General features: G+C 37.3%; 2 long non-coding RNA genes across 10 annotated transcripts in view; one reads left to right on the top strand and one right to left on the bottom strand.

Annotated features, from left to right (window-relative positions):
• Positions 1 to 18,505, top strand: part of sox2ot (SOX2 overlapping transcript) — a 259,952-nt gene that overhangs the window by 97,493 nt on the left and 143,954 nt on the right. The gene's annotated exons all lie outside the window — the stretch shown is intronic.
• On the bottom strand, positions 807 to 18,136 carry LOC141380264 (uncharacterized). Of its 2 annotated transcripts, XR_015522480.1 has the most exons (4): positions 17,896 to 17,958; positions 7,305 to 7,440; positions 3,243 to 3,390; positions 807 to 1,203 (listed from the first exon to the last, which is right to left on the bottom strand). It is a non-coding gene; the product is annotated as an uncharacterized LOC141380264 (long non-coding RNA). The 2 variants fall into 2 exon arrangements; XR_015522479.1 differs by lacking the exon at positions 3,243 to 3,390 and having other exon boundaries at positions 17,896 to 18,136.

Below are 18,505 nucleotides of genomic sequence, written 5' to 3'. Positions count from 1 at the left end.
TTTCATTACAGCTATATTAAAACTTGTTATGTAATCAACTTAAATATTTTAAGTTACAGTAACTTAAAATTTTGCTTACTCATTCTCATAGCATTAAGTTAACATTACTCAAAAAAAGTACACAAAGAACCACTTTCAAGTTGAATCAACTCAATATTTATTAGTATTTTTGTCTTTTTGTTTTAAGTGCAAGTAACTCAAAACATTTAAAGCACAAAAATCGAAGCCTCAAAACTACACTGAAAAAAAATATTCAAAGATGTTTCATTGGATTTACTCAATTGTTTTTACGTTAAGTGGTTGTAAACAATTTATTTGGGCTGAATTTAAACAAACAAATTGAGTTGAACTTTATTAAATTTAATTTGTTCGTTTAAATTCATTTTCCAGAGATGAATTGTGGCTGGAAGGGCATCCGCTGCGTAAAAACTTGCTTGATAAGTTGGCGGTTCATTCCGCTGTGGCAACCCTGGATTAATAAAGGGACTGAGCTGACAAGAAAATGAATGAATGAATGTTTAAATTCAACACAAATAAATCGCTTGCAACAGTTTTGCATGCAACACTTTTTTCAGTGTAAATTTGACACTGCAGTGTTAATTTAAAAGGATAAAACCTGAAAGGCAGATTTAAGACCACACCTCTGACATCACAAATTCACGAACTTGCATGAAGCTTTACAAAAACATGAACTATTTAAAACTAAATTACCTGTATGGTTACCAAGTACTACCCAGCTGTACTCAACAACTCTTAAGGACAAGAGCTGTATTAATGACAAATAACAATACATGCACATTGTGGGGAAAAATGCAAAAACCTTTTTAACCAGTATTTTCACAAAAACAAACTACATTGAACTACTGAGGAACTGTCAGGCCTTAGTCATTTTTCCAATTAATTTCTACAATCGCATCAAATCATTTTTGAGGCTCTGTAACTCAGGTGACAGTTCACCCTCGTCAAGACAAAGTAAAATCTTTTAAATAAAAGTGTTGGTCAGTCCCCTGGGAGAGTTGAGGTGTAGTGCATAGATCAGTCCAAATATTACCAGGAAGGCATCAGCAGATCTGAAGAGGCTGCCTGCAATCTCACTCTCGATGAGTTTTTCATAGGTTGAAGGTAAACTGGACTTGTTTCACTTTGTTTGACGACTGTGAGGAGGGCCACTGCAACATTTTAAAGCTCTGGCTCATCAAAGTCCTGTAAGATAAAATAGATGTTAAAGCAAAAACAGAAGATTTGTCAAGTCAGCCGAGCAAACAGTAAACAAAAGTTGCAAGAAATTGATACTATGCTCAAAAAAAAAAAAAAAAAAAAAACATTTTATCTTATTTGTTTATTTATTTATTCATTTGTAACTTTATTTTCAGTTTAAAATTATTACTTGTTTACAGTGTTGGGCAAGCTACTTGACAAATGTAGTAAGCTAAGCTATTAGCTACTCTACTTAAAATGTAGCAGAACTACACTAAAGCTACCCCCTGGGAAATGTAGCAAGCTAAGCTAAAAGCTACATGGCATTTTTTAAATCAAAGCAACTTAAAATCCAAGTCAATCATATCTTAGCGATTCATAAAACTGTCAATGAAACATATGAGGCATAATAGATTAGTTCAGTTATTTACTGTAAATAATACGCTGTACTAAACAGAAACACATTATAGTATATAACAGCTAAAACTAAAATTCCAATAAAACCAGGTGTTACACATTTAAAATACCATAGTAATGTTTAGTAAACGGAAATATGTTTGATAAGAAATATATTTATATATAGTAATAAGCATTATAGTGTTATATATACTATAGTATTTTTAGTTTTTGAGCACAGCATCAGAAATTAAGTTATTGCATCTTAACATATTCTCGAGGTATGGTCACGAGGAATCCTGCTTTAGAAATAACTCCTCTCCCTCAGTCAACTTTCCATCAAGCAAGTGGGGGCATCACCAGAGGGGGCAGTAACGCACCAAAAAGTTTGTTGTCGAACACCGTAAAACAGGAAGAAGAAGAAATCATCCTTCTCCTTATCATATGGATTTACTTTCTTCGGCTAGACACCGGCCTCACAGCTCAGTGAATGTCGCTTATTGATCCGCGATTGGTAAATGTAGCTTTGTGGACGCTACTTCATTATTACTATTTTGTGTTGTACAGTATTATTAGGCTGGCTTGTGTAGCAAGCCAGACTACTGTTATCCTATTTTTCTTCTGAGACTAACAAACAAAACGCATCTCCTCCTAGAGCTTTCGAGCTATGACCACCAAACTCACACCAAACCTCCAAACTGGTCTGACTCAGTGTGGTATATCTTTTCCAACTGATCCGACTTTCGGTTTTTCGAAAAACGTCCCGGGACCGTCGGAAAAATCCCATTGACTTAACATTGGACCAGACTTTGTGACCTCATAACTCTGCATCAGACTGTCACACAGACTTCTAACTGGGCTCATTTAATTCAGACTACCTAACTGCCAATACCTGATGAGCTTTTAACTTTCTGGCCACGCCCTAGCAACCACTTTTGGGACCCTAGAAACTGTTCCATAGACTTCCATTCAAAAGACTGTCATTGACTTTACATTGGATCAAACTTTGAGAGCTCATAACTCTGCATCAGACTGTCATACAGACTAATGGCTGAGCTCATTTAACTCAGACAACCAAACTACCAATAACTAATGAGCTTTTAACTTTCTAGCCACTCCCTAACAACCAGATACTGCACCCTAGCAACTGTCCCATAGACTGCCATTATAGAGGCCAAGATTGATATCGTCATGCTGTAGTGTTATAGCAACATGCTAATAATAATTTGCTAAGTACTTTAACATTCTAAAAATGCTTAATATCTATCTATCTATCTATCTATCTATCTATTTATCTATCTATCTATCTATCTATCTATCTATCTGTCTGTCTGTCTGTCTGTCTGTCTGTCTGTCTGTCTGTCTGTCTGTCTATCTGTCTATTCATACTTTTTAAAACTGTTTAAACTAAATAAACTATTACCAACAGGCTTTCACAAGCCAGCCTAAAAGTTTGTCTCGACAAACTTTAATAATCTAGTTTGGTTACTGAGCAGCTATAAACAATACTTTAAAATATAAGAAACTAGTAGTTTTAAAATCAATAAATGCATAATAACCGTGAGTATTTCTCACACTATAATCGCACAACCAAAAACTATAATCGTTGCGTCCCTACAACTGACCCAGCCCAGGCTCAAACCAGCGACCTTCTTGTTGTGAGAGCTACCCACTGCGCCATCGTGCAGCCCTTTAGCTTTCATCTGATGTATAAATCAACAATTTACTCTCATGACTGGTTTGTGGTCGATGGTCACGGATGTTTGCTAAAATGCATTGCATATCCAAAGTCACCACCTGAAATGTAAAACAAGCAATTAAATAATTCAATCACCAAATTAAATGAAGTACACTTAAGCGAATGGAAATGAAAAATGTTTGGCCCAGCTGAGCCTTTCTGATGGAAAAATCTGGATATGTGCCTTACTATAGCGGTATACAGCCAAGTATATATACCTTATCCATCATCGCTATGGTTACAGGTGTTTTTCAAGGCTACTGCGAGCACATCAAGGGGGACTGAATTCGATTACCGCTCCATTCAGTCAATAGTCGCTCTTGTATGTACCACGCAATTATAATTCATTTTAATATTTTTGAAGGCCGAGGTGAAACAGCTCCAGATATCATAGATTTTCTGTTTTTGATAAAAACTTTACCTAAATAGTTTTGCTCATGTCTTTTATTATTGTTCCTTGAATATTGTCAACAGTTCAAAGTCGTGCAGTGCATGTCGACGTTTAAGGCATGTACATATTCAGCTTTTTTTTTTTCCATATTTTTATATAAAGTTACAGCCAGAATTATTCACCCCCCTTTGATTTTTTTATTCTTTTTTAAATATTTCCCAAATGATGTTGAACAGATTCAGGAAATGTTCACAGTATGTCTGATAATATTTTTTTCTTCTGGAAAAAGTCTTATTTGTTTTATTTCAGCTAGAATAAAAGCAGTTATTAATATTTTAAACACCATTTTAAGGTCAATATTATTTGCCCCTTTAAGCTATATATTTTTCCTGATAGTGAACAAACCATCGGTATACAATAACTTGCCTAATTCCCCTAACCTTAACCTAATTAACCTATTTAAGCCTTTAAATGTCACTTTAAGCTGTATAGAAGTGTCTTGAAGAATATCTAGTCAAATATTATTTACTGTCATCATGGCAAAGATAAAATAAATCAGTTATTAGAGATGAGTTATTAACACTATTATGTTTAGAAATGTGTTGAAGAAAAATCTGCTCTCCGTTAAACAGAAATTGGGGAAAAAAATAAACAGGGGGGCGGATAATTCAGGGGGATTTCAACTGTACATTAGTAGTTGTGCATCACACCTTATATGAGCGTGATTTGAGTGTAAATCAAATCAAATTAAATCACTTTTATTGTCACATCATCAGCAGCACGTGTGCAATGATGAGTAAAAAGCTTAGGTGCTCGCTCCAGACAGGGCAAATACAACGACAGTGCAAAATACAGACAGTTAAAAATACAACAGTATACCCCCCCCCCACCCCCCCAAAAAAACACTTAATTTCATCATTATTTATATTTTTTGTTGCATTTTTGAAGATTTAAATGCATCTTGCTAATGGAACAAACATTACAACATAAACCAACCTCTTAATGTAGAGTTCTATGGAGCTAATAACATGCCAAAACAATCTGAATTTGAATTGTGTTCATTTGAATTATTGACAATTGTAATTTAATAAATCAGAATTTTTTATCTGCCATTAAAATTTTTTTGAATATAAATTTCTTAATTTGGATTTGAATTTTATCATTTGAATATTGAACATCTGAAATGTATCGTCTACTCCTCCCTGTTGATGACCCCTGACCAACTTTCTGCTGATTTTGAATTTCATGATCTGAATTTCTGGTATTTTAGAGTATTGAATTTGATGTTCTGAATTTCTTTATCTTGAAAACTTGAAACTGTATTTTTACAAACTGCATATCTGCAGTCTGGGAATTCAGAACCAAAAAAACTGAAGTTTGAAAATACGTCTATAAAAAGTTCTGGCTTGAAATATTCAGTCTTGAATTTCAGATGTTCAATATTCAAGATATTAAATTTAAATTCAAATTAAGAAATTCAAATTCAAAATAAGATATTCAAATTAAGAAATTCAAAATTGTCACAGACTTGGTCCCAGTTAATCCTCTTACCAACCAGCAGAGGTCCCGCTCACCCGACTACTGAAAGCACATGAACTCCAATACCCACAAGACCCTGCGGTACTATGATTACTGTCCAGCTGAAACTAATACACTCACACTTATAAGCCCAAGTCATTCAGTGCGAAGTCTTGTTTTGCTCAGCATTGAATTCCAAGCGTTTTCTACATTCTCTGACTGATTTCTGTTGCCGACCCGGACCGATTGTGTACCTGTGATTCTATGCTGCCTGCCCAGATCCTAGCCTGTTTTCTCGTCTATGCATTCCTGCTGCCTGCCTACAAACTTGCTTGTGACCTGACTTTGAGTGAGTGCTGTTGTTTACCCATCTTTGCTGTGAAACGTATACCTGCGTGTCTACTTGTGTCACCTTCAAAAAAAATGCTGCAAATGGGTCCCGCTTCGTCTGACCCCTCATTACAAAAAATAAGAAATTCAAATTCAAAATAAGAAATTTTAAATAAGAAATTCAAAATAAGAAATTCAGAAATAGACATTTAAAATAAGAAATTCAAAATAAGAAGTTTAAAATAAGAAATTCAAAATAAGAAATTCAGAATAAGAAATTTAAAATAAGAAATTCAAAATAAGAAGTTTAAAATAAGAAATTCAAAATAAGAAATTCAGAATAAGAAATTTAAAATAAGAAATTCAAAATAAGAAGTTTAAAATAAGAAATTCAAATTCAAAATAAGAAATTAAAAGTAAGAAATTTAAAATAAGAAATTCAAATTTAAAATAAGAAATTCAAAGTAAGAAATTTAAAATCAGAAATTCAAAATAAGAAATTTAAAATAAGAAATTCTAAATAAGAAATTTAAAATGAGAAATTAAAATAAGAAATTCAAAATAAGAAATTTAAAATAAGAAATTCAAAATAAGAAATTTAAAATAAAAAAATTCAAAATAAGAAATTGAAAAAAAAAATCTAATTCAAAATAAGGAATTCTAAGTAAAAAAAATCTAATTAAAAATGAGAAATTCAAAATAAAAAAAAAATTCAAATTAAGAAATTCAAAATAAGAAATTAAAAATAAAAAAATTCAAATTCAAAATTAGAAATTCAAATTCAAAATAGGAAATTCTAATTCAAAATGAGAAATTCAAATTCAAAATGAGAAATTCAAAATAAAACAATTCAAATTCAAAATGAGAAATTCTAATTAAAAATAAGAAATTCAAAATCAAAAAATCCAAATTCAAAATAAGAAATCTAAATTCAAAATAAGAAATTCAAATTAAGAAATTCAAATTAAGTAATTCAAATTCAAAACAATTTTAATGATTTATAAAAAGTCAGATATAGTAAATTACAATTGTCAATAACTCAAATGAACACAATTTAAATTCAGATTGTTTTGGCGTATTATAAGCTCCATAGGTTTCAAAAAGATTTACTGTACTTCATGAGGGATGCTTTCATTGACCCCCCCAAAAAAGCTCAATGTTGCTTCAAGTTGACATTAATGAATCTAAGCTGGATGGATTTAAATGCAGTGTTGTTGTTTATAACATGACTTGACCTTGTACAAACCTGGACTGATCACAGCTGAACCGCTCGGCCGTTTTTCTTTCAGCAAAAGGCCAGATTTGAAAATGGCAAGACGAGCGCTTAAAAACACTGATGTGTTTATCATCCGGCACTCTTCCTTTTTTTGATCTGACGGCTCAAATGTTATTGTGCCTCCTTTCGGGATGCATTTAAATGCGAGAATTATCCAGGCAAAATGTTGACTGATTATTAGCATGCCGCTAAACCTATGTGTGCTCTACTGTCAGCTTCTATCAGAGCGGGAACACAATGGCTACAGAGGGGAGCATCTGTCGGTAACGCGGGCCACGCGAGCGTAATTTCACCAGTGGGCCGCTTTTGTGTGCGTGGATGAAGCCGCTGCCGTGGCGAGAGCGCGCGCGCGAGAGAGAGAGTGCCGTGTCGGCAGGTGCATGCCACCAAATTACCGCCTGCAATTTGCATTTCCCTTCGCTAAGAAGCATGCCATTATCATATCAAAGGGAACTCACAGCAACGTCTAGTTTGGAGAGATGTGGCACTGCTTCAATTTGAGCAATTAATGCAGGATGAAGACACTTGTCATGCGTCCCAGAGTCCCGCTGCATCCATCTGCATTGTTCCTGGCTGTGGAAGACGAGGCATTCTCTGAGGATACACACACACACACACACACACCTTCGTGCACGCTGTGTAGTCTTTTACTCAACCAGCCATCGGAAACAAATGGATTTGCATGATCTTCACCCAGACCTTTTTTTCCCCACTCTGAGGCCTTGATATCTTTATACGCAAGCGCCTTCCTTTGGTTTTATTTCATGAATAATGAAAGCGATGAGCATCGCATTAATGGCCTCGCGTGGTCTAAAACATCACTAAGTGCATTTCAGCATTGTATGAGCCTAATGAAGATATATTAGGACTAGTTCCTCTTCGATAACAAGCTCGTGTCGTCATCCATCTATCCAGTCACCAAACATGCAAGCGCTCATTTATTTTGCAGAGCAATTTATTTGCCGTTAAATCCAAAGCACGCCTCAATCAGGCCTATTATCGAACACCTCCTACCGTTAAGACACAGCCCGTCGTTTAGCTTTTGAGGGGAAAATCTCCTCTCCCCCCCCTCTCCCCGCTCTGGGCGAATTGTTCTGAAGCACTCTACGTTTTCTTTGGGGCTAGCACTTACAAGATGGTATTAGTCACAGCTGTTCACTGTGATTTCCATTCCTTCTCTGGCGCAGGAGGGCTTGCCAAGTGTCTTCGAGAGCCTCTTCCCATTCATCCCGACCTCCTGTCGGATCGCTGCCTTATTTCTATGACAGTCAGCTGTTCCTAACCAGCGCTAAATTGAATTTGATGGAGCCGTCTTTTTTTGGATGCCCTTCCAAAGCTGCCTGAACGGGGTAATAATGCATCATACCGGGGATGTGGCATATTAAGAATGGTGATTAAGGGTTACCGAGGCAGAAAGAATTGTGGGAAATCCATTATTTGGGGTCTAACAAATGTATTTAGGGTTTTATGATGTCACAACAAATATATGCCCAGCTAATGGACCATTTCACTTGGGATCGGTGGCTCCCCGAAACAAGACGTACTGTCAGACGACTGCGGAGGAATAGTTCATTCGTAGCTCTGTGGGTCTCCTTGTCAGAAATGACATTTGCTGAACTTAACCATGTGGGGAGCCCCCCAACTTTCCCATACGATCCCAAAGAAATTCAAATTCAGAGCAAGAAATAGAAATTCAAATTAATAAATTCAAAGTCAAAATAAAAAATTCAAATTTAAAAAAGAAATTCAAATTAAGAAATTCAAGATCAAAATTAGAAATTCAAAATAAGAAATTCAAATTAAGAAATTCAAGATCAAAATAAATTCAAATTCAAGAAATTCAAATTAAGCAATTCAAATTCACAATAAAAAATTCTTATTCAAGTAAAGACATTTTAACTTCAATTGAACTGAAATTGAATTTGATGGAGCCGTTTTTTTGGATGCCCTTCCAAAGCTGCCTGAACGGGGTAATAATGCATCATACTGGAGATGTGACATTTTAAGAATGGGCATGCGATGGTGATTAAGTGTTACAAAGGCTGAAAGAATTGTTGGAAATCTATTATTTAAGGTCTAACAAATGTATTTAGGGTTTTATGACCATCTCACATGGGATCGGTGGCTCAAAAATAAGAAATAAGAAAATTACATTCAAAATAAGATATTCAAATTTAAAGTAAGATATTTAATTTCAAAATAAATTCTAAATAAGAAATTCAAATTCAAATTAAGAAATTCAAATTCAAATTTAAGAAATTCAAATTCAAAATGAATTCAAATTCAAAAAAAGAAATTTAAATTCTCAATAAAAAATTCTAATTCAAGTTAAGAAATTTTTAACTTGAATTGAATTAAAATTTAATTTGATGGAGCCACTTTTTTTTTCTTTTTTTTTTTTTTTGGTTGCCATTTCAAAGCGACCAGAACGGGGTAATAATGCATCATACCGGGGATGTGGCATATTAAGAATGGTGATTAAGGGTTACCAAGGCAGAAAGAATTGTGGGAAATCCATTATTTGAGGTCTAACAAATGTATTTAGGGTTTTATGATGTCACAACAAATATATGCCAAGCTAATGGACCATCTCACATGGGATCGGTGGCTCCCCTAAACAAGACGTACTGTCAGACGACTGAGGAGGAATAGTTTATTCGTCGCTCTGTGGGTCTCCTTGTCAGAAATGACATTTGCTGAACTTAACCATGTGGGGAGCCCCCCAACTTTCCCATACGATCCCCGTCTTCCCCCTGGCCTTATCTTCCTCACTCCTTTTTTTTCCTGTGGGTTCACAACGATCCTTGATGTTTGTGACAGGCCACGATAGGTGGAAACCCTTATCGCCGCGGGGTTCGGAGGCCTTGCTAAATTGAAAATTGCAAATGAAATCCGTGGGGTTTAAATTCATCAGCTATTATGCCAGATGACCTTTGGCAGCTGCTGATAAAAATGAACGAATGTTAGCTGTGATCCAATTTTCAACACTATCCACTCCTTTGACTTCATTCACAGTCAGACGGCCGACTCACAGGAAGTGAAAATGATAGGGTTTCAAGAGCGCACCATTGTGTTGCAGATTAAGATTTTTTCTTCCTATTTGCCGGGGTCGGCCTTGTGCTACACCCGTCTGGTATTCCGCCATTGTCCAATCAGTTTCAATATCTGCTCCAGAGGACATGTAAGTCGGCCTTCTCCGATAAACACTTAGACGGGGAATGTTGGACTTAATAGTTTCGCCTCGGAGGTGACGCTGGTCACTGTGTAGCGAGATCGACTGGCACATGTTCGCTTAATCTGACAGTCTTATGGCATCTGGAAGTCTCTTCTCCTCTGAATCTGCGATGTGTTCTTTCTCCTTTCAGCATGTCATCTCTCTCGGCTATTAATTTTCCACGGGTTTGACAGAAGCCGCGTGTGATGTGTTACAAGGATGGTGCCGCAAATAATTCCCAGTTACACAAGAGGACGACTTTACTATTTAAATAGAGTAAAAAAAATATACAATATGAAGGAAAAAAGGCTGCATAATGGAACACGGCGGAATAGAAGAGAAGAGGAAAATAGAAGCACAATAGAAAGCAATGGAGTATAACGGATTAGTGGAACTGAATAGAAAATGCATTAGCAGAGGAAAATAAAATAGAGTCATTTATTAAAGAGAAAACGGAAGCATCACATAAACAGAAAGCTTCAAATAGAATAATTAATAATTAGCTAATAAAGAATAGAAAATACTAGAACAAAATAGAGTGTTATAGAATTACAATGTGAATACTGATGTGTCAAATTACAGTAGAGTACAGAATACAGAACGAATTAATGCACAGCAATAGAGTTAAACTGGAGTGGAACTGAATAGAAAATGCATTAGAATAGGAAAATAAAACAGAGTCATTTAATTAAGAGAAAACGGAAGTATCACAAAAAAATAATGAAACATAATAGAACAGAACTAAATGGAATAAAGTGTAATAGAATTATAATGCAAATAATGAAGTATCAAATGAGCGTAGAACAGAAGCTCGGCTGGACAGAATAGAATAAGCAATGCAGAACTGAATTAATGTACAGCAATGAAATTGAGTAAAATTAGAGTGGATGTCATTTATTAAAGAAGTGCATGAAATGAGAAATTAAGTTGACGGTTCATTCCGGTGTGGCGACCCCGGATTAATAAAGGGACTAAGCTGAAAAGAAAATGAATGAATGAATTATTATTTGTGTAGTTATAATAATAATAATTATAATTATTAGTGTTATTGTTGTTGTTATTATTATCAGTAGTAGTAGTTTTATTGTAATAATAATAATATAAAAAAAATAATAATAATAATAATATTAATAATAAAAATTATCATAATAATAACAAAAATAAATAAATAATAATAATAATAATTATTATTATTATTATTATTGTTAATATTTGTTTTATAATAATAATTTTTATTGTTATTTTTGTTATTATTATTATTAGTAGTAGTAGTTTTATTGTAATAATAATAATAATAATAATAATAGTAATAATGATATTAATAATAAATAAATAACACTAATAATAATAATAATAATAATAATAATAATAATAATAATAATAATAATAATAATAATGTCTTGTTAAGGCAGTATTTTTGTTGTTGGAGAAAATTAAATACAGTTTTCCCAGTGCATCATGATGCACATTTATCTCTTATATTTTAAATTAACCTATAACAATCTCTAATATTAAAACCAAACTATTAGATGCAAGTGCTTTTGCTTTATTTGTCCATAAATTGTCCATAGTGTATGTGTGTGAATGAGTGTGTATGGATGTCTCCCATTGATGGATTGCAGCTGGAAGGGCATCCGCTGCGTAAAACACATGCTGGAAAAGTTGGCGGTTCATTCCGCTGTGGTGACCCCTGTTGGATAAAGGGACTAAGCCGAAAAGAATGAATGGAGGAACCTAAAAATGAATAAAAAGCAATGAAGTCTGGCATAGAAATAAACAAAAATCACATGACCACATAATATATATCATACGATATTAAAATTGAACAGAAGTATGTCATAATAAGAATAAAATATAACAGAATGAGGAAGTAAAATAGTAAAACAGAGTCGAACAAAGTAGAATACAGCAAATAATAATAGAGTACAATTAAATATTCAATAGATTTAATAAAATAGTAGCAATCATTATTAAAAATATATTCATTAATGGCATTTCAGTCAGTGTTGAGCTGTTCTGTTTGCCCTATAGCTTACATATCCATATCCATTATAGTGTATTATATATACAGTATTTCCTCGTCTGGTTATCTGATCTCGGGGTGGTTAATACCTCTCACCACGCCGTTACCTTGTGATAAAAAAGCCACCGTCCTTTCAGGACAGATAGAGTAGCCGTCAGCAGGTCAGGTTTGACCTCAAGAGTAAACACAGATCCATGAGAGACGGTCCCAGGACGACACTGTGTGATGTGATTAAATGTGTCATGTGTAATTGTAGCACGGTGAGAAGCGCTCACAGGAAAGGTGCAGATGGGATTTGGAAGAAGGACAATACCAGGTCCCTGTAGGGCCCGCAGGGGTTTGGCAGTGGATCTTCCACACACACACACACGCACACACACTTGTACAGCTATCTTTATGCAGACTTTTCATTGATGTAATGTTTCTACTATACATACTATATATTCCAACAGAGGCTCATTGTGAAAACATACCCCCGTGTTCATTTCTGGAAAGCATGAATTATTTAGCCAGAGCTATTATGGCTGCATTTCCTCTGTATAACCAACGCTATGGAGCAGTATGACGTCACTGATGGCTTCCTTTTCAAGCTACCGCTTACCTCTGTGTGGATGGCTTGCCTAGTAGCTTGCCGTCTAAGTTGCTAGACTAGTCGAGTTGACCGCGATGATGGGGTTCGAGTCCGGGAAAGAATAGTCCCAGAAAGCAGGTAAAACAAAAACAAAAGGCAAAAATTTAAATAAACAAGTGAATAACAGAGAGAGAAAGTGGTAAGATCTGAAAACGTGGTAAAAATCAGGCAGCCGTGAGGGATCTTCTCCATCTACAAGACATCTCTAGGACCAGTCATCCAGAAACATGGATTCTCCTACCACTGCTATGCTGATGATACCCAGCTATACCTCTCTTTTCACCCTGATGATCCCTCGATCCCAGCTCGCATCTCAGCCTGCCTGTCGGACATTTCACACTGGATGAAAGATCATCATCTTCAGCTTAACCTCTCGAAATGGAAATGCTTGTAGTTTCTGCCAACTCGACTCTACACCATAACTTTTCAATCCAGATGGATGGGGCAACCATTACTGCATCCAAAATGGTGAAAAGCCTTGGAGTAACGATTGATGACCAACTAAACTTCTCTGACCACATTTCTAGAACTGCTCGATCGTGCAGATCCGCACTCTATAACATCAGAAAGATCCGACCCTTCCTATCTGAACATGCAGCTCAACTCCTTGTTCAAGCTCTTGTTCTCTCCAGACTGGACTATTGCAACTCTCTACTAGCCGGGCTTCCAGCTAACTCTATCCAACCTCTTCAGCTGCTTCAGAACGCAGCAGCACGAGTGGTCTTTAATGAACCTAAAAGAGCACATGTCACTCCGCTGCTCATCCGTTTGCACTGGCTGCCAGTTTCTGCTCGGATCAAATTCAAAGCTCTGATGTTTGCCTACAAAGCGACTTCTGGCTTTGCTCCTTATCTGCTCTCACTTCTGCAGATGTATGTGCCCTCCAGAAACTTGCGTTCTGTGAATGAACGTTGCCTCGTGGTTCCATCCCAAAGAGGGGAGAAATCACTTTCACGAACGCTCGCGTTTAATCTGCCCAGTTGGTGGAATGAACTCCCTAACTGCATCAGAACAGCAGAGTCACTCGCTGTCTTCAAGAAACCACTAAAAACTCAACTATTTAGTCTCCACTTCCCTTCATAATCTGCAATTGCCTCTGTGTATATAACACTAACTGTACTAAAAAAAAATACTAATGCTTTCCTTCTTAGACTTTACAGACCTGAAACTTGCCTACAGCACTTATTCATTGTTGCTCTTGGTTGTGTAAATTGCTTCCTTGTCCTCATTTGTAAGTCGCTTTGGAGAAAAGCGTCTGCTAAATGACTAAATGTAAATGTAAATTTTCTTTTTCTGGATTGCTTTTGGAAACACTCGGTTTAGGGAAAGGGGCGGGTTAGGGGATCGGTTGGTTGGTCAGTCAGTCAGTCAACAGCTGCCTCTAGTGGATTTATGCAAGAACAACAAGCACAAATGGCACTCATGAGAGAAATTGGAGATAGAAAATAGCATACACAGTGGCCTCTGCTGGATTCATGAAAACAAACACTGCAAAAAAACTTAGCTTTTAAATGTGTATAGGGGTAGGGATTCATAATGAGCCTGAGTTAGTATATGTAATCCACCAACCCCTAAACCCAACCCTCAAAGCAAACAATCTGCATTCTAATGCTGCATTCACACCAGACGCGGGAGGGAGCGTGAGTGATTTACGTTAAGTCAATGCAAAGCCACTAATAGACATCCTGCGGTGTGATACACGCGAATGAATGGGAAAAAATTATACGATTCGCGTGAATGAAGCGGCGTGAGTTGAGCGTTTTGCGCGATTGACGATTGGCTCAAGTTGGAAAAATCTAAACTTCAGCGGACAATCTTGCGGTATTCACCAATCAGGAGCTTACTCTTGTAGGGGCGTGATTATGACGTAGCGCCTGTTGTTGGTGCCCCGGGGGAAAATCCTCCTGCTGACACCGTCAACAGGTCATCAAACTGGGCTTGGCTAAGTCAGAAGCACCGCTGAAAGCCTCCGTAATCCAGGTATGGTTTCTGGAGGAGTTGATAAGCTCATAGCGCTGGGAGCACCTCTGAATGGATCTAGTGGACTCAGACACGGCTCCAAACTAATCAACGCTATTTTTCAGCCTTCATGAAGCACATAAACACAGCTATTCTCTCAATAAAATCCATGTTAGCTATTTAGCAATGAAGCTAGAGTCACCGGGCAGACAGCAGCCCTGCCTTTGACACGAATCTGTGTCTGTTGTGAAGTAAATTTGATGCGCGAATGAATCGGATTTTGACGCGCAAATGAAGCAAGTAAACTTAAAATGTTCACGTGTCGATTTATGCGCAAATATCGAATTTATCCGCGCATCTGGTGTAAACAGTATTATGTTTCCAAGTAGTTAATTATGTGTGATTTAAAGGGCCATGAAACCCCCTCGTTTCAGCAGGGTGTTTTCACACCTCTACTTTGGAAAAAGTCAGAAAAGTGGGCGTGTCCAGCTCTGTTTAGGGGGGAGTGTCGGAGGAACTAAAGTGGGATGGTGTGGGAGTGTCTATTTGGGCACGCGCGAGTTTCAGTCAAAATAAACACACATGAAAAAGTGATGGTGTTTAACCTACATGGACATCTGTAGTCGAATTATTTGCCAAATTATTAAATGTTGGACTTTAACTGCAGTTTGGCTCTTTCATTCAGGGAATTCATTCATGTCCCTCGCGACAAACGTGATATTTGATTCGAGGAACTGCTCTAAGCGTGTATTTTTCATGCAATGTTTGATACCGCACGGCGAATGAGAGAAAAAAAACCTCCGCATTTCCCGGAAACTTAGATGCACACGGCAGGTAGAGTCAGAAAGCCGCGTGTGTTATTCCGGTCACAAAATGCGGTGCTATGTTTGCACTCAGTGCAATAGTTAACTTTATTCGATACGAACAAACTGAATAAACAAAGAGCACTGGTCGCTCACTTACCAAATCTGTAGAGACAGAACAATCACCAGCAACTAGAGCCGCGTCTTTATTAAGAGGATACTAACGTTACAAGCGAATCCGGATCTCAGCGTTTGCAGATGAGAACAGCTCTCAGGTAAACAATAATCCTCCTTAGACACGTAAGTTATTGTTGTCGCGCGTCGCGTACACTGTTAATCCACACGTGACTCCAGCTGAGCTCTCACAGAGAGAAAATGAAAACAAAACTAAACTGCAGCAAACTATAAAAGCAACACTTCACGCTTGTTTTGCCAACACAACGTGGCGTCTCTGTCGTCTAAACACTGTGACACTAATGAATATTAATGAAGTTGCACAATAGAGCGCACTGATTGGTTTGAACCAAGCTTTACTCATGCATTAATGCAGCACACTGTAAGACGTAATAAGACACACTCTGGCACAGAAGTCCAGTCTGCACGCTGGAATACACGCTATTATGTCACGACCGTGACGCAGCTTTAAAAATTCGTTTCAAACCGGAAGTACGAATTTGCTTGAAATAACGCAAAAACAACCGATTTACACTTTTTAGTGAAATATAGGTGTCCTAATAGTGTTTTTAGCAGTGTGGGACACATATACGACTGTCAACAGCTCAACACATGTGTTTTGGTGTTTCGTGACCCTTTAAGGGAATAAAAAAAACGAAATAAAGTCCTCCACATTTGCACTGTTGTCTGTTTTAGGCGCCATTGTGCAATTAAACTCTGCCTTTTTTACTACAGCGCATGCCCAGAGTGTGCTCACGTGATATACGTTTTTGGTGGCGTAGTGTGGACAGAGATATGTTCCGAGACGCTAGGTGAAACGCTAGTCTGGACGCGGATTTCAAACTAAAACGCACTAGTGTAAACGGGGCCTCGGTGTCCCTCACCGAGCTTGTCACGTTAAATATGTTTGCTAACAAGCAAATGGACTGGAATTCTGAGCTTCGTCCTATTTTTGGACGAGACCCAAGCTAGTCGTCTTACTTTATCCTCCAGTGAACATTTGACTTTTGAAACGCGTCCGTGAAATTCAACTTTTTCGGAGGAGTGTTTGTGAGTTGTTTCTGCCGCAGTACGCCTCCCAAAGTGCACCTGTCACAGGTGCAGCTCATTAATCAGTTATTACGCAGGTTATTCGGCGGCTGACAAGTTGCAATTTCCCCTTGATTTTCGGACGTTTGTCAGGTGGGAATTACGGCGAAGCGCACGTGACAAAACACATCGCCTCCCCACCCCCCCCTTCCACCGTGCCTCTTGGCTTCTCCCGCTATCTCCTCTCTCTCCCTCTCCAGTTTTTCCACAAACAATATCTGGGACTCAGAAGTAATAAGGCGGAATGTATAATTAATTACCCAGCTTGCTCTAATTAGGGCTGAATAAGTTGTGTCCCTCTCATCATCACAAATGTGGTGATGGGTAATACCAGTTTATGCTATATTAACTGCAAATATGCAATCCTTCTGAGAGCACTTTCCTTGATGAATTTGATGAATGTGACAATAATTAGCAGAGACAGATGAGAGCTAAATTACTACTGACAATGTAATGCTATCCTGCTTGAGGGCTCGGGAACATGGCAGAGACCAGGGCCCGTTTCTAATTAATAGTCTTTCTGCCAGCGAGGAGAGAGGGAGAGAGAGAGAGAGAAAAATAAAGAATGGTAATTGTTTTCGTCAAAGGCTGTAGGGAGCTATCAGGGTAATAAAGTTAATTAGCAGAACAAACAAGCGTTCACCGCCTTACCAGAGTGGGAAAAAGTGTAATTCAGACTGTGGTGAAGATATGAGATTGGATGATAGGGGAAAATTCACACTGAAGGGGAAAAACAGGCAAATGAAATCAATTATTCCTCGGGTTTTCTTTTGTTATTCCAGCATTATTTGCTGCTGAATGTCGCTTTGTCCCGTTTTTCCCGCGCGAGGCTCGTTTGAAAGAGTGTTTAAATGTTTAACGGTTACTCTAGCGCGGGTAATCTTTCGCGGTTCTGTCTGACTGGGTCCAGACTGATCAGAAACGGTTACAATACCGGATAAATTAGAAAACCTGGATGACAATTACTCGAATACCTGCCGGAACTGAGACAATCTAACATTTTTTTTTTATTATTGCTGCGTCGCAACGCGCTCCCGAGCGCCTCAGGTAATGAAACGCTGTACCCAGTCAACCTTCAATTTATTAGGGTGTCAGAGAAGCTGTGCCTGCTTTGACACAAAAAGCTGATGTCGTAGGCTGAATGAAGTAAACTCACCCCGGCGGTCCGCTAACGCTGTTCGGTGTCATGTTTCTCTCCCGGCTGATCCGCGCGCGCTCTGCAGGGAGGTGTTTGTACACAAGGTGGTGGTAGTTACACTTATTTCCTGGGATTGTGGGCCGTGAATACAACTAATTAAAATCAAATGAAATGTTTTTCTTCTGGCATCCACGTGTAGGTGAATGACAGCCAGTCACACCCCTGTCAGTTTTACACTGAGAGGAAGTGGCACGTGATCATGTTCGTCCTCAGAATGTATACGTATAAACCGTGTATATATAATTATGCATGTTTTTTTTCTCGTCTTCATTTCATATCTGATGTTTTCTTTCTTAAAGCAGTAATATATTGAAATATGAGCCACTTATAATTTCAAATAGATGCTTTATGATTTATTATATATATATAAAAGCTTTTTATTCCTGATTCAAAGCTGAATTTTTAATATTAATACAGTCTTCAGTGTCAAACGATCCTTCAGAAATGAAACATCATATTTATAAATATATTTCATAGTGTTAAGTGCTGAAAAAGCATTTCTGCATATGTCCTGCATCATTTTGTCAGGGTATTTTTTGCTGTCATTATACATTTCACTTCATTTTAG

The sequence above is a fragment of the Danio rerio genome, chromosome 22 (genome assembly GCF_052040795.2).
Source record: "Danio rerio strain M-AB ecotype USA chromosome 22, GRCz13ab, whole genome shotgun sequence".
Classification (NCBI taxonomy): Eukaryota; Metazoa; Chordata; class Actinopteri; order Cypriniformes; family Danionidae; genus Danio; species Danio rerio.
Note: the sequence above shows the minus strand (reverse complement) of the source record. Positions and strands in the feature narration are given on the sequence as shown.